Source organism: Chrysemys picta, unplaced genomic scaffold (genome assembly GCF_011386835.1).
Source record: "Chrysemys picta bellii isolate R12L10 unplaced genomic scaffold, ASM1138683v2 scaf587, whole genome shotgun sequence".
NCBI classification, from domain to species: Eukaryota; Metazoa; Chordata; order Testudines; family Emydidae; genus Chrysemys; species Chrysemys picta.
The window spans coordinates 20,529-35,800 of NW_027053294.1; the positions used below are offsets into that span (position 1 = coordinate 20,529).

Genomic DNA, 15,272 nt, shown 5'->3' on the forward strand with positions numbered 1-15,272 from the left:
AAACGATACAGAAAATTTAAAGCGTAAGTTATTGGTCATTGGGGGTAACATGCAGAGTATGGGGGTATGTTGGTGTTTTGGGGCTGGGCAGCACACATAGTATATACACACTGCAATGTCCCCAATGAGGGGTGGGTAACCGGTGGGCGGGATCAGGACACAGTCGATAAACGGTGAGGGTCTATCACCCATACGGGAGGTAGAGATAGTCATGGGTATAAGTAAGCGGGCTGGGTAATGGGGATGGGGTGACCCTCACGTGGCGGGATTCAGCTAGGTTTGGTGGGTTTAGGGCTCAGGGGATAGGGTCCAGCAGGGGGTGTGTGTGGGTGCACGAGGTCTCCCCGGCTCACTCTTGGTATTGGCGGTGGCCGGTGATGTGCTCGATGTAAATGTCCCGGGACCAACGGATAGCGTCCGAGACCATTAGGCGTCTCATGAGCCGCGCGTAATGACGGCCCACCCCACAGGTCCTCAGCACGCGTTCGTTACACGGGTCCCAGGCACCCAGGGCCCCAACGAGCAGAGCGTCGACGTGAACCTCGTAACCCTTAGTCCGCAGGGTGTCAGCCAGGGGGGCGTATTTTTCGAGCTTGCGGGCTCGGGCTTCGCGGAAGGCCGGGGTCCTGTTCTCGAACGGAATCGCTACGTCGACCAGGATGATCTTTTTCCCCACCTCGTCCGTGACGACGATGTCCGGGCGCAGCGGGCTGTCGGTGCCGGGGACGGCGCGGTTGACGGTGATCTCTCCCAGACGCGGGTTGATGGCCTTCACTAGACGGTCCTGGACGGCGTTGTGGCGTAGCTGCCAGGCTCTGGCGTGGGGCTTGCAGCAGCATAGGACGTGGGGCAGGGTTTCGTTGACGTACCCGCACTTCCTGCAGCGTTTGTCCCGGTTCCCGTGGCGGATGGCACCGTTGAGCGGGACGCAATTCAGCCGGGCGCGGTGGATGAACCGCCAGTCGGCGAACCGGGTGAAGCTGCCTGTGGGGAGGAAGTGGTTGCTGGAGTCCCATTTGCTGGTTACTTCGAAGACTTTACCCTGGTCCGGCTTTTTCTTCAGGGCGTCCACGTAGAGCGCGTGGACGGCGGCCTTCAGCGATCTCTCCAGCACGCCTCTGGCTCCGGGGGTGACGATGATGTTGTCCTCCGTTCCGATCCGCGGTATCAGGACTCCCAGCTCCTGCCGTTCCTCGTTCCATTCCCAGCGGCAGCCCAGGCGCTTTCCCAGCCGGCGCGTGGCAATGCGGGCGCGGGTCCACAGCGAGGCGAAGTCTCCCCTGTCCCGGGCGAAGTCGCCATCCAGGGAGCCGCTCATGAAGGTGGCCACATCTTGGTCGGAGGGAGGTCTGCCGATTCGTTTCTCGGTGGCGGCGTGGAGGGCGGCCATTGCAACGTTCTTCACTTTGGCGTCCGGGCACGTCAGGAGGCGGAAGGCGTGCGTGAGGACCGCAACGTCACAGAGGTCTCCCATACGGGGGACGCCGGCACCACCGTGCCTGTGCTTGATGTATACGAGTTCGTTGCTGGCTCTCCGGGGCAGGGACATCCAGTTTTTGACCAGCTTCCGGATGGCGTTGTCCGCCTTGTTGAGGGGCACCTTTGCCACGGCGGATCCCCTCAGGACGAAGGCGATGCGGGGGATCAGGAAGGTGTTGAGGGCGTTGATCTTCTGCCACGGCGCCAGCAGGGATGTGTCGATTTTGGCGACGTCCTGCAGGATCCCCCCGATGGTGTCTTCTGGGGTCTGCTGGACGCGGAAGCCTGTCGGTGTGCCGAGGTGTTGGTATGCCTGCCCCTCCGCCAGAGGAACGACGGACTCGCCCTGGATGAGGAACTCCGTCATCAGTACCGAGTCCCTCTTGCTCCCGTCAACGTGGAGGGACGCACACTTCTTGGCGTTGAAGCGGAGTCCCGTCCAGTCCGCGGCTCTCCCGATGGTGTCGAGCATGCCCTGGAGCCTCTCGGGGTCGTCCGCGATCAGGACCAGGTCATCCGCGTAGGCCAGGACGCTCACCCTCTCGCCGTGCAGGTCGAAGCCGTCGCCGCCGTCGGAGATCGCCCGCAGGAGCGGCTCCATGGCGAGGTTAAAGACGATGGGGCTGAGGGGGCAACCCTGCTTCACGCCGCTGTGGATCGGTATCTCTGCGGTCTCCCCTTCTACCGATCGGATGGTGGTGCTGCAGCCCTCGTACAGCTCCCGGATCAGGTGGAGAAAGGTCTCTGGCATCCCAAACTCCTGTAGGGTGTCGAAGATGTGATGGTGGGGGATGGACCCGAAGGCGTTGGCCAGGTCGAGCCACGCTATCGAGCACTGCCTCCGCGTTCTCCTGGTCGTCTGGATGACGGTCTGGAGAAGGAAGTTGTGCTCGTAGCACCCCTCCGACGGCATGAAGCCCTTCTGGGCAGGGCTGATGGCTCCCCCGGTCGTCGCCCACTCCGTGATCCTGGCTGCCAGGCAGCTGGCGTACAGTTTGTACATGGTGGAGCAGAGGGAGATGGGTCTCCAGTTGCTGGGGTCATCCCGCTCGCCCTTCTTGGGAATCAAGACGGTCATGGCCTTCTTCCAGGAGGTGGGGGAGCGGCCGAAGCGCTTGCACAAGTTAAAGATGGTGGAGAGCAGGAGGCAGCCGGGGTCCCGTTTCTTGAGGAGGCTGTAGGGGATGCTGTCTTTTCCGGGTGCAGTGTTCTTGGTTCTGGAGAGCCTGGCCGTCACCTCTTTAGGGGTGAAGTCGGCCTCCAGGCCATCCGCGTCGGGAATGCGGGGCAGGGGGCGGAGGCACTCCGGGCGCTGCGCGTCGTTCCTGGGCACGCCGCCGAACACTCCGAGGAAGTAGTTGTAGAGGCGCTCGGGCGGGATCGTGCAGTACGACGGGGGCCCGTCGAGGATCTCTCTCACGGCCTTGAGGCGGTTTGTACGGTACATCTTCTGGATCCTTGACGCGGCTGCCGGGTCGAAACGGCGGCCGGTGTTCCTCCTTCCAGCTCCCCTGGTGTTGTTGTCACGGTGCGGGGCGGGCCGTCTCGGGGCAGGCCGGGTGGTCTCCTGGTTCGGTGTCCTCCTGAAGGCAATCTCCGCGGACAGCTCGCGGGTGAGCCTGTCGACGAGTGGGTCAAATTCCGCGAAGGAAGCTGTCGCTTGGAGCTCCTCGATCCAGGCGGCCTGCCAAGGCGTGGCTGGCCTAGTCTTTGGCCGCTGGTCCTCGGGCTCCTCGGTCGGCGTGGGTCGCGGGTTTGCCGTGTGGCCAAGGGGTTGTCTCACTGGTGGGTCGGGGGACTCCTCGGTTGGGTCCCGGGGCGTAGTCGCTGGTGGGGTAGGATCGTCACTGGTTGTTGGCGGAATCTGGACCGGGTCAAGGGGGGCGGGGGTGACGCCAGGTCTTCCGTGTGCGGCTGCTGTCTGGGGGGTTGTCACGGGAACGTGTGACCTTCTGGCAGCAGGGACCGGCCTGGTGGCCTCTGGGGCCGTGCCGGTCCGCCGGACGATGGGGGCCTGGTGCCGCGGCCCGGTTGTGGCGTTGACTCCTCTGGCAGCAGTAGTTTGTGGAGCAGGCTGGGGGGTGGACCCCGTTCCCTCGGCAGGCGGGGTTCGCGGTGCAGGTTGAGGGGTCGCATTAGCTCTTCCTGCGGTTGGCGCCCGTAGGGTGGCCTGGGGACCGGCGTCGGGTCCGCGGGGGGCGGGATTCCGGGCGGCCACGCGTGGCGGGGCGCTGACCCTTCTTGGGATGGGGTTGCGCTGGTTGGGCGACGGGAGGGCGCTGAGACGCCTCAGCTCAGAGAGCTTACGGGCTACCTGGGTGGATGTGAAAGGTGTCCAGCTGGCAGGGGCTCGGTCAACGTTGCCTGCTGTGGGAGGTGCCGTCTCGATGGTGGATCCCTGGTCCAATGACTCGGGGGTTGGAGTGGGTTGTAAGGTGGCGGTTGGCGGGGGTGCCCCGTTTCCACGCGGCGCGGGAGCAGCGGGCCGGGGCGCAGGGGGGCGAGAGGCCGGAACCGGAGCTGTCGCTGAACGGGCTCTCTTGCAGCTGGCCTGGTGTGTCTTGCATCTCTTCTGAGTGTCGAAGGGCAGGTTGCAGAGGGCGCAGCTGAAGGTGGTGGATTTGCCATGGCACCTCTTCAAGTGCCTGGTGACTCCTCCGAGGAGGCGGAAACGCCGGGGCGGCGAGCAGATGGGGCAGGTGAGCGCATCAGCGGCAAGGGGGTATGTGAGGTAGATGGTGTCCTCGTCACCCCCCTGCGGAGCGGGGGTCTCAGTGGTAGTAGAGGTTTCTCCAGTAAGGGTGTCCCGCTGGGGGTCGGGCGGGGACTGCTGGGGACCAGGGGGTGTGACTGGTGCCCGCCGGGGGACAGGGGAGCCGTCTCGTGGTGGCTGGAGCTGCTGGGGAGCAGGGGGCGTGTCTGGGTACCGCAGGAGGACCGGGGAGGCATCTTGTGGTGATTGGGGCGTGTGGCAGAGTTCCCTTGACAGCCGGGGGACGTGGGGTGGGGAGTTCAGCGGTTGTGGCTGCTGTGGGGCGGTGTGGGGGTCTCCCGTTGGCTGGAGCAGCAGGAGCGTGGAGGATGTCCCTGGCGGTTGGGGTGGCAGGGGAGTGGTTGGGGGGTCCCCCGGTGGCTGGAGCAGCTGGTGGACAGCGGGGGAGTCGCTCTGCAGCTGGAGTGCCAGGTGATGGGGGGGCAGGTTTCCCAGGTTCTGCGGCAGTCGGCGGGCAGCGGGTCGGGGTCCTGTCTGCCGGGGCGCATCAGTGGGCTCCTCGGGCACTGTGAGCGGTGGCGGCTGGAGCGCAGGGTGGGAGGCCCCCTGTAGCTCGGGCGGTGGCGGCTGGGGCGGGTGGTGGGGATCCCCTGGCTGCATAGGCGGCAGCTGCGCGGGGCAGGAGACCCCCGGGGGCTCAGACAGCGGCGGCCGGGGCGGGTGGTGGGGATCCCCCGGCTGCATAGGCGGCAGCAGCGCGGGGCAGGAGATCCCCAGGGGCCAAGGCAGCGGTGACTGGGCCACGTGGCGGGGCTCCTCGTGTTGCCCGAGCAGCTGCAGCTGGGGAGCGGAGCAGGAGTCCCCTGGCGGTGGGACCAGCGGCGGCTGCGGGGCTCCGCGGGGCTCCCCGGGCTGCCCAGGCAGCGGCAGCCGGGGAGCGGGACAGGGGTCTCCGGGCGGCAGCCGGGGCACGTGGCGGGAGTCCCCGAGCGGCGGCGGCGAGGGTGCGCCGCGGGTCTCCCCGGGCCGCTCGGGCAGTGGCAGCCGGGCAGCGGGGCAGGAGTCCCCAGGCAGCCCCGGCCGCGGTACGCCGCGGGGCTCCGCGGACCGCGGCAGCCGGGGCGCGGGGCGGGAGTCCCCGAGCGGCGGCGGCGGCGGCGTGCCACCGGGCTCCCCGGGCTGCTCCGGCAGTGGCAGCCGGGGAACGGGGCAGGAGTCCCCCAGCGGCGGCGGTGCGCCGCGGGGCTCCCCGGGCTGCTCCGATAGCCGGAGAGCGGGGCAGGAGCCCCCGGGCGGCGGCGGCGGAGGCGCGCCGCAGGGCTCCCCGGGCCGTGTAGGCAGCGGTAACCGGGGAGCGGGGCAGGAGTCCCCGGGCGGCGGCGGCGGCGCTCCGCGGGGCTCCCCGGGCTGCTCAAGCAGCGGCAGCCGGGGAGCGGGGCAGGAGTCCCCCGGCGGCGGCGGCGGCGCGCCGCGGGGCTCCCCGGGCTGCTCCGGTAGTGGCAGCCGGGGAACGGGGCAGGAGTCCCCCAGCGGCGGCGGCGGAGGCGCGCCGCAGGGCTCCCCGGGCCGTGTAGGCAGCGGTAACCGGGGAGCGGGGCAGGAGTCCCCCGGCGGCGGCGGCAGCGCGCCGCGGGGCTCCCCGGGCTGCTCCGGTATTGGCAGCCGGGGAACGGGGCAGGAGTCCCCGGGCGGCGGAGGCGCGCCGCGGGGCTCCCCGGGCTGCTCAAGCAGCGGCAGCCGGGGAGCGGGGCAGGAGTCCCCCGGTTGCGGCGGCAGCGCGCCGCGGGGCTCCCCGGGCTGCTCCGGTAGTGGCAGCCGGGGAACGGGGCAGGAGTCCCCGGGCGGCGGAGGCGCGCCGCGGGGCTCCCCGGGCTGCTCAAGCAGCGGCAGCCGGGGAGCGGGGCAGGAGTCCCCGGGTGGCTCGGGTCGCGGCGGCTGCGGCACGCCGCGGGGCTCCCCGGGCTGTGGAGGCAGCGGCAGTCGGGGCACGGGGCAGGGAACCCCTGACGGCGGTTCGGGCAGCGGCGGTCGGGACACGCGGTGGGGCTCCCCGAGCTGCCCAAGCAGAGGTGGCCAGGGCGTGGGGCAGGAGTCCCCCACCGGTGGCTGGGGTAAGGGCAGCTGGAGCACGCGGCCCGGCTCCCCAAGGTGGACACGCGGCAGGGGCTGGGGCTCGGGGCAGGGATCCCCCGGCGGCCGGAGCAGCAGCGGCTGAGGCGCGTGGCGGGGGTCCCCAGGCTGCGCCAGGGGGGGCGGCCAGGGCGTGGGGCACGGGTCCCCCGGTGGCATGGGCGGCCGCTTTGGGGAGGGGGGGCAACCCCCCGGCGGCATGGGCGGTGGGGGAGCCGCGGGAGAATCCCCTGGAGGGGGTAGGTGCTGGGGCTCAGTGAGAAGGATACCTGGCCCCAGGGGCAGCAGATGGCCAGTGGGGCTCCTCTCCGGCAGCTGGGACACGTGGGGACGGACTCCTGGCGGCAGCAGCAGCAACCGGGCGGCAGTGGATGTCTCGTGCAGCAGGGGCGTGGGGAGGCAGTCTCTCCGCGGCTGCGGCTCTTCCCGCGGCAGGAGCGAGGTGGGGCAGACTCCCGGTGGTTGCAGCTGCTGGCGGTCGGCTGCAGGATCTTCCAGCGGTTGGAGCACTGCAGGGCGGCCTCCCGGCGGTCGGAGACTGGGGTGTACGCTCTCGGTGGTGTTCCTGCAGGCTGGTCCTCGGATGGAAGAGCTTTCTGCAGCAACATCTTGGGGGCGATTCTCCTTGTCTTCGCACTTCCCTCTGGGTCTGCTGGTTTGCCATGGCTCTGAGGCACCGAGAGTCTTCTTTCGGGTAGTGGTCTGAGAAGATCTCCGGGGAGGACCAGGCGTAACAGCCGGGAGCCTGTGTCGAGCAATGGGCTGTGCTGGGACAGTGGTCAGAGCTTTAGGTTGCGTGTTAGGGGTTGCAGGATGCATCCCAGGGCACCATGAGCTCTTCAGGATGGCTGATACAGTGTATCAGTAGAGATTCAGATTAAACTGATATAGATCTAGGTAGTGGCTTATCATGTTCAATTAATAAAGATTAAACTGATAAGAACAGATTTAAATTTTATTAGAGAATATTTAAAAGAAATAAACGATACAGAAAATTTAAAGCGTAAGTTATTGGTCATTGGGGGTAACATGCAGAGTATGGGGGTATGTTGGTGTTTTGGGGCTGGGCAGCACACATAGTATATACACACTGCAATGTCCCCAATGAGGGGTGGGTAACCGGTGGGCGGGATCAGGACACAGTCGATAAACGGTGAGGGTCTATCACCCATACGGGAGGTAGAGATAGTCATGGGTATAAGTAAGCGGGCTGGGTAATGGGGATGGGGTGACCCTCACGTGGCGGGATTCAGCTAGGTTTGGTGGGTTTAGGGCTCAGGGGATAGGGTCCAGCAGGGGGTGTGTGTGGGTGCACGAGGTCTCCCCGGCTCACTCTTGGTATTGGCGGTGGCCGGTGATGTGCTCGATGTAAATGTCCCGGGACCAACGGATAGCGTCCGAGACCATTAGGCGTCTCATGAGCCGCGCGTAATGACGGCCCACCCCACAGGTCCTCAGCACGCGTTCGTTACACGGGTCCCAGGCACCCAGGGCCCCAACGAGCAGAGCGTCGACGTGAACCTCGTAACCCTTAGTCCGCAGGGTGTCAGCCAGGGGGGCGTATTTTTCGAGCTTGCGGGCTCGGGCTTCGCGGAAGGCCGGGGTCCTGTTCTCGAACGGAATCGCTACGTCGACCAGGATGATCTTTTTCCCCACCTCGTCCGTGACGACGATGTCCGGGCGCAGCGGGCTGTCGGTGCCGGGGACGGCGCGGTTGACGGTGATCTCTCCCAGACGCGGGTTGATGGCCTTCACTAGACGGTCCTGGACGGCGTTGTGGCGTAGCTGCCAGGCTCTGGCGTGGGGCTTGCAGCAGCATAGGACGTGGGGCAGGGTTTCGTTGACGTACCCGCACTTCCTGCAGCGTTTGTCCCGGTTCCCGTGGCGGATGGCACCGTTGAGCGGGACGCAATTCAGCCGGGCGCGGTGGATGAACCGCCAGTCGGCGAACCGGGTGAAGCTGCCTGTGGGGAGGAAGTGGTTGCTGGAGTCCCATTTGCTGGTTACTTCGAAGACTTTACCCTGGTCCGGCTTTTTCTTCAGGGCGTCCACGTAGAGCGCGTGGACGGCGGCCTTCAGCGATCTCTCCAGCACGCCTCTGGCTCCGGGGGTGACGATGATGTTGTCCTCCGTTCCGATCCGCGGTATCAGGACTCCCAGCTCCTGCCGTTCCTCGTTCCATTCCCAGCGGCAGCCCAGGCGCTTTCCCAGCCGGCGCGTGGCAATGCGGGCGCGGGTCCACAGCGAGGCGAAGTCTCCCCTGTCCCGGGCGAAGTCGCCATCCAGGGAGCCGCTCATGAAGGTGGCCACATCTTGGTCGGAGGGAGGTCTGCCGATTCGTTTCTCGGTGGCGGCGTGGAGGGCGGCCATTGCAACGTTCTTCACTTTGGCGTCCGGGCACGTCAGGAGGCGGAAGGCGTGCGTGAGGACCGCAACGTCACAGAGGTCTCCCATACGGGGGACGCCGGCACCACCGTGCCTGTGCTTGATGTATACGAGTTCGTTGCTGGCTCTCCGGGGCAGGGACATCCAGTTTTTGACCAGCTTCCGGATGGCGTTGTCCGCCTTGTTGAGGGGCACCTTTGCCACGGCGGATCCCCTCAGGACGAAGGCGATGCGGGGGATCAGGAAGGTGTTGAGGGCGTTGATCTTCTGCCACGGCGCCAGCAGGGATGTGTCGATTTTGGCGACGTCCTGCAGGATCCCCCCGATGGTGTCTTCTGGGGTCTGCTGGACGCGGAAGCCTGTCGGTGTGCCGAGGTGTTGGTATGCCTGCCCCTCCGCCAGAGGAACGACGGACTCGCCCTGGATGAGGAACTCCGTCATCAGTACCGAGTCCCTCTTGCTCCCGTCAACGTGGAGGGACGCACACTTCTTGGCGTTGAAGCGGAGTCCCGTCCAGTCCGCGGCTCTCCCGATGGTGTCGAGCATGCCCTGGAGCCTCTCGGGGTCGTCCGCGATCAGGACCAGGTCATCCGCGTAGGCCAGGACGCTCACCCTCTCGCCGTGCAGGTCGAAGCCGTCGCCGCCGTCGGAGATCGCCCGCAGGAGCGGCTCCATGGCGAGGTTAAAGACGATGGGGCTGAGGGGGCAACCCTGCTTCACGCCGCTGTGGATCGGTATCTCTGCGGTCTCCCCTTCTACCGATCGGATGGTGGTGCTGCAGCCCTCGTACAGCTCCCGGATCAGGTGGAGAAAGGTCTCTGGCATCCCAAACTCCTGTAGGGTGTCGAAGATGTGATGGTGGGGGATGGACCCGAAGGCGTTGGCCAGGTCGAGCCACGCTATCGAGCACTGCCTCCGCGTTCTCCTGGTCGTCTGGATGACGGTCTGGAGAAGGAAGTTGTGCTCGTAGCACCCCTCCGACGGCATGAAGCCCTTCTGGGCAGGGCTGATGGCTCCCCCGGTCGTCGCCCACTCCGTGATCCTGGCTGCCAGGCAGCTGGCGTACAGTTTGTACATGGTGGAGCAGAGGGAGATGGGTCTCCAGTTGCTGGGGTCATCCCGCTCGCCCTTCTTGGGAATCAAGACGGTCATGGCCTTCTTCCAGGAGGTGGGGGAGCGGCCGAAGCGCTTGCACAAGTTAAAGATGGTGGAGAGCAGGAGGCAGCCGGGGTCCCGTTTCTTGAGGAGGCTGTAGGGGATGCTGTCTTTTCCGGGTGCAGTGTTCTTGGTTCTGGAGAGCCTGGCCGTCACCTCTTTAGGGGTGAAGTCGGCCTCCAGGCCATCCGCGTCGGGAATGCGGGGCAGGGGGCGGAGGCACTCCGGGCGCTGCGCGTCGTTCCTGGGCACGCCGCCGAACACTCCGAGGAAGTAGTTGTAGAGGCGCTCGGGCGGGATCGTGCAGTACGACGGGGGCCCGTCGAGGATCTCTCTCACGGCCTTGAGGCGGTTTGTACGGTACATCTTCTGGATCCTTGACGCGGCTGCCGGGTCGAAACGGCGGCCGGTGTTCCTCCTTCCAGCTCCCCTGGTGTTGTTGTCACGGTGCGGGGCGGGCCGTCTCGGGGCAGGCCGGGTGGTCTCCTGGTTCGGTGTCCTCCTGAAGGCAATCTCCGCGGACAGCTCGCGGGTGAGCCTGTCGACGAGTGGGTCAAATTCCGCGAAGGAAGCTGTCGCTTGGAGCTCCTCGATCCAGGCGGCCTGCCAAGGCGTGGCTGGCCTAGTCTTTGGCCGCTGGTCCTCGGGCTCCTCGGTCGGCGTGGGTCGCGGGTTTGCCGTGTGGCCAAGGGGTTGTCTCACTGGTGGGTCGGGGGACTCCTCGGTTGGGTCCCGGGGCGTAGTCGCTGGTGGGGTAGGATCGTCACTGGTTGTTGGCGGAATCTGGACCGGGTCAAGGGGGGCGGGGGTGACGCCAGGTCTTCCGTGTGCGGCTGCTGTCTGGGGGGTTGTCACGGGAACGTGTGACCTTCTGGCAGCAGGGACCGGCCTGGTGGCCTCTGGGGCCGTGCCGGTCCGCCGGACGATGGGGGCCTGGTGCCGCGGCCCGGTTGTGGCGTTGACTCCTCTGGCAGCAGTAGTTTGTGGAGCAGGCTGGGGGGTGGACCCCGTTCCCTCGGCAGGCGGGGTTCGCGGTGCAGGTTGAGGGGTCGCATTAGCTCTTCCTGCGGTTGGCGCCCGTAGGGTGGCCTGGGGACCGGCGTCGGGTCCGCGGGGGGCGGGATTCCGGGCGGCCACGCGTGGCGGGGCGCTGACCCTTCTTGGGATGGGGTTGCGCTGGTTGGGCGACGGGAGGGCGCTGAGACGCCTCAGCTCAGAGAGCTTACGGGCTACCTGGGTGGATGTGAAAGGTGTCCAGCTGGCAGGGGCTCGGTCAACGTTGCCTGCTGTGGGAGGTGCCGTCTCGATGGTGGATCCCTGGTCCAATGACTCGGGGGTTGGAGTGGGTTGTAAGGTGGCGGTTGGCGGGGGTGCCCCGTTTCCACGCGGCGCGGGAGCAGCGGGCCGGGGCGCAGGGGGGCGAGAGGCCGGAACCGGAGCTGTCGCTGAACGGGCTCTCTTGCAGCTGGCCTGGTGTGTCTTGCATCTCTTCTGAGTGTCGAAGGGCAGGTTGCAGAGGGCGCAGCTGAAGGTGGTGGATTTGCCATGGCACCTCTTCAAGTGCCTGGTGACTCCTCCGAGGAGGCGGAAACGCCGGGGCGGCGAGCAGATGGGGCAGGTGAGCGCATCAGCGGCAAGGGGGTATGTGAGGTAGATGGTGTCCTCGTCACCCCCCTGCGGAGCGGGGGTCTCAGTGGTAGTAGAGGTTTCTCCAGTAAGGGTGTCCCGCTGGGGGTCGGGCGGGGACTGCTGGGGACCAGGGGGTGTGACTGGTGCCCGCCGGGGGACAGGGGAGCCGTCTCGTGGTGGCTGGAGCTGCTGGGGAGCAGGGGGCGTGTCTGGGTACCGCAGGAGGACCGGGGAGGCATCTTGTGGTGATTGGGGCGTGTGGCAGAGTTCCCTTGACAGCCGGGGGACGTGGGGTGGGGAGTTCAGCGGTTGTGGCTGCTGTGGGGCGGTGTGGGGGTCTCCCGTTGGCTGGAGCAGCAGGAGCGTGGAGGATGTCCCTGGCGGTTGGGGTGGCAGGGGAGTGGTTGGGGGGTCCCCCGGTGGCTGGAGCAGCTGGTGGACAGCGGGGGAGTCGCTCTGCAGCTGGAGTGCCAGGTGATGGGGGGGCAGGTTTCCCAGGTTCTGCGGCAGTCGGCGGGCAGCGGGTCGGGGTCCTGTCTGCCGGGGCGCATCAGTGGGCTCCTCGGGCACTGTGAGCGGTGGCGGCTGGAGCGCAGGGTGGGAGGCCCCCTGTAGCTCGGGCGGTGGCGGCTGGGGCGGGTGGTGGGGATCCCCTGGCTGCATAGGCGGCAGCTGCGCGGGGCAGGAGACCCCCGGGGGCTCAGACAGCGGCGGCCGGGGCGGGTGGTGGGGATCCCCCGGCTGCATAGGCGGCAGCAGCGCGGGGCAGGAGATCCCCAGGGGCCAAGGCAGCGGTGACTGGGCCACGTGGCGGGGCTCCTCGTGTTGCCCGAGCAGCTGCAGCTGGGGAGCGGAGCAGGAGTCCCCTGGCGGTGGGACCAGCGGCGGCTGCGGGGCTCCGCGGGGCTCCCCGGGCTGCCCAGGCAGCGGCAGCCGGGGAGCGGGACAGGGGTCTCCGGGCGGCAGCCGGGGCACGTGGCGGGAGTCCCCGAGCGGCGGCGGCGAGGGTGCGCCGCGGGTCTCCCCGGGCCGCTCGGGCAGTGGCAGCCGGGCAGCGGGGCAGGAGTCCCCAGGCAGCCCCGGCCGCGGTACGCCGCGGGGCTCCGCGGACCGCGGCAGCCGGGGCGCGGGGCGGGAGTCCCCGAGCGGCGGCGGCGGCGGCGTGCCACCGGGCTCCCCGGGCTGCTCCGGCAGTGGCAGCCGGGGAACGGGGCAGGAGTCCCCCAGCGGCGGCGGTGCGCCGCGGGGCTCCCCGGGCTGCTCCGATAGCCGGAGAGCGGGGCAGGAGCCCCCGGGCGGCGGCGGCGGAGGCGCGCCGCAGGGCTCCCCGGGCCGTGTAGGCAGCGGTAACCGGGGAGCGGGGCAGGAGTCCCCGGGCGGCGGCGGCGGCGCTCCGCGGGGCTCCCCGGGCTGCTCAAGCAGCGGCAGCCGGGGAGCGGGGCAGGAGTCCCCCGGCGGCGGCGGCGGCGCGCCGCGGGGCTCCCCGGGCTGCTCCGGTAGTGGCAGCCGGGGAACGGGGCAGGAGTCCCCCAGCGGCGGCGGCGGAGGCGCGCCGCAGGGCTCCCCGGGCCGTGTAGGCAGCGGTAACCGGGGAGCGGGGCAGGAGTCCCCCGGCGGCGGCGGCAGCGCGCCGCGGGGCTCCCCGGGCTGCTCCGGTATTGGCAGCCGGGGAACGGGGCAGGAGTCCCCGGGCGGCGGAGGCGCGCCGCGGGGCTCCCCGGGCTGCTCAAGCAGCGGCAGCCGGGGAGCGGGGCAGGAGTCCCCCGGTTGCGGCGGCAGCGCGCCGCGGGGCTCCCCGGGCTGCTCCGGTAGTGGCAGCCGGGGAACGGGGCAGGAGTCCCCGGGCGGCGGAGGCGCGCCGCGGGGCTCCCCGGGCTGCTCAAGCAGCGGCAGCCGGGGAGCGGGGCAGGAGTCCCCGGGTGGCTCGGGTCGCGGCGGCTGCGGCACGCCGCGGGGCTCCCCGGGCTGTGGAGGCAGCGGCAGTCGGGGCACGGGGCAGGGAACCCCTGACGGCGGTTCGGGCAGCGGCGGTCGGGACACGCGGTGGGGCTCCCCGAGCTGCCCAAGCAGAGGTGGCCAGGGCGTGGGGCAGGAGTCCCCCACCGGTGGCTGGGGTAAGGGCAGCTGGAGCACGCGGCCCGGCTCCCCAAGGTGGACACGCGGCAGGGGCTGGGGCTCGGGGCAGGGATCCCCCGGCGGCCGGAGCAGCAGCGGCTGAGGCGCGTGGCGGGGGTCCCCAGGCTGCGCCAGGGGGGGCGGCCAGGGCGTGGGGCACGGGTCCCCCGGTGGCATGGGCGGCCGCTTTGGGGAGGGGGGGCAACCCCCCGGCGGCATGGGCGGTGGGGGAGCCGCGGGAGAATCCCCTGGAGGGGGTAGGTGCTGGGGCTCAGTGAGAAGGATACCTGGCCCCAGGGGCAGCAGATGGCCAGTGGGGCTCCTCTCCGGCAGCTGGGACACGTGGGGACGGACTCCTGGCGGCAGCAGCAGCAACCGGGCGGCAGTGGATGTCTCGTGCAGCAGGGGCGTGGGGAGGCAGTCTCTCCGCGGCTGCGGCTCTTCCCGCGGCAGGAGCGAGGTGGGGCAGACTCCCGGTGGTTGCAGCTGCTGGCGGTCGGCTGCAGGATCTTCCAGCGGTTGGAGCACTGCAGGGCGGCCTCCCGGCGGTCGGAGACTGGGGTGTACGCTCTCGGTGGTGTTCCTGCAGGCTGGTCCTCGGATGGAAGAGCTTTCTGCAGCAACATCTTGGGGGCGATTCTCCTTGTCTTCGCACTTCCCTCTGGGTCTGCTGGTTTGCCATGGCTCTGAGGCACCGAGAGTCTTCTTTCGGGTAGTGGTCTGAGAAGATCTCCGGGGAGGACCAGGCGTAACAGCCGGGAGCCTGTGTCGAGCAATGGGCTGTGCTGGGACAGTGGTCAGAGCTTTAGGTTGCGTGTTAGGGGTTGCAGGATGCATCCCAGGGCACCATGAGCTCTTCAGGATGGCTGATACAGTGTATCAGTAGAGATTCAGATTAAACTGATATAGATCTAGGTAGTGGCTTATCATGTTCAATTAATAAAGATTAAACTGATAAGAACAGACACTACACTTGATCTTAGCTCTAAGGAGCCGAGAAGCGATACCTTTCGTCGGAACAGCGCGCTCCCCTCGCGCTCCCAGTGCTTTCTATGTCACAGGACCTACTTTCATACCTTCCTAGCTAAGTGGCAATCGCTGCCCCGAAGTGACTCCGATACACTCACTCAAAGCACCAACTCTCCACTCCGAATTCTGCTCCCAGAGAATTCTCTCCGCCCGCTTCCTTGGGCTCAGCCGGCTGCTCTGTGTTGCCGCCAGACATTGCTGATCTGCATAACCCCGCCCACTGACGTGTGACGCCTTCCCTCGGTGTCTGCTACTCTCCCTGCCTGCAAGAGACGCTGTGCGCCACGTGCTGCCGGAGCCCCGCTCTCGGAACCAGCCCGTCGGGGCGCGTCCCTCCGCCACTGCTCCAGCCCCCGGGCCCGCCCCGTCCCTGCCCTGCGCTCCCCCCCGCTGCTGCGCTCAGCGCAGGGAGCCGGGCAGCGGATCAAGGGGAGATTTCTGGGGGCGGGGGGTGTGCAGGGGCGAGGGAATTTCTGGTCCTTAAAAGTGGGGGGGGCACCAGCGCCGGAACGTGGCCGCCCCCCTTCCTCCGAGCCCCCTCCCTCACGCTTCGCCTTCACCTGCAGGCCCCGCCCCCGCTCCGCCCCTTCCCCCAAGACTCTGCCCCCACCCCGTCCCTTTTCCCCAATCCCCCTCC

General features: G+C 68.2%; 1 pseudogene; it reads right to left on the minus strand.

Annotated features, from left to right (window-relative positions):
- Positions 1–14,490: 14,490 nt before the first annotated feature.
- Positions 14,491–14,611, minus strand: LOC135978984 (U2 spliceosomal RNA; annotated as a pseudogene).
- Between the last annotated feature and the right edge of the window lie 661 nt (positions 14,612–15,272).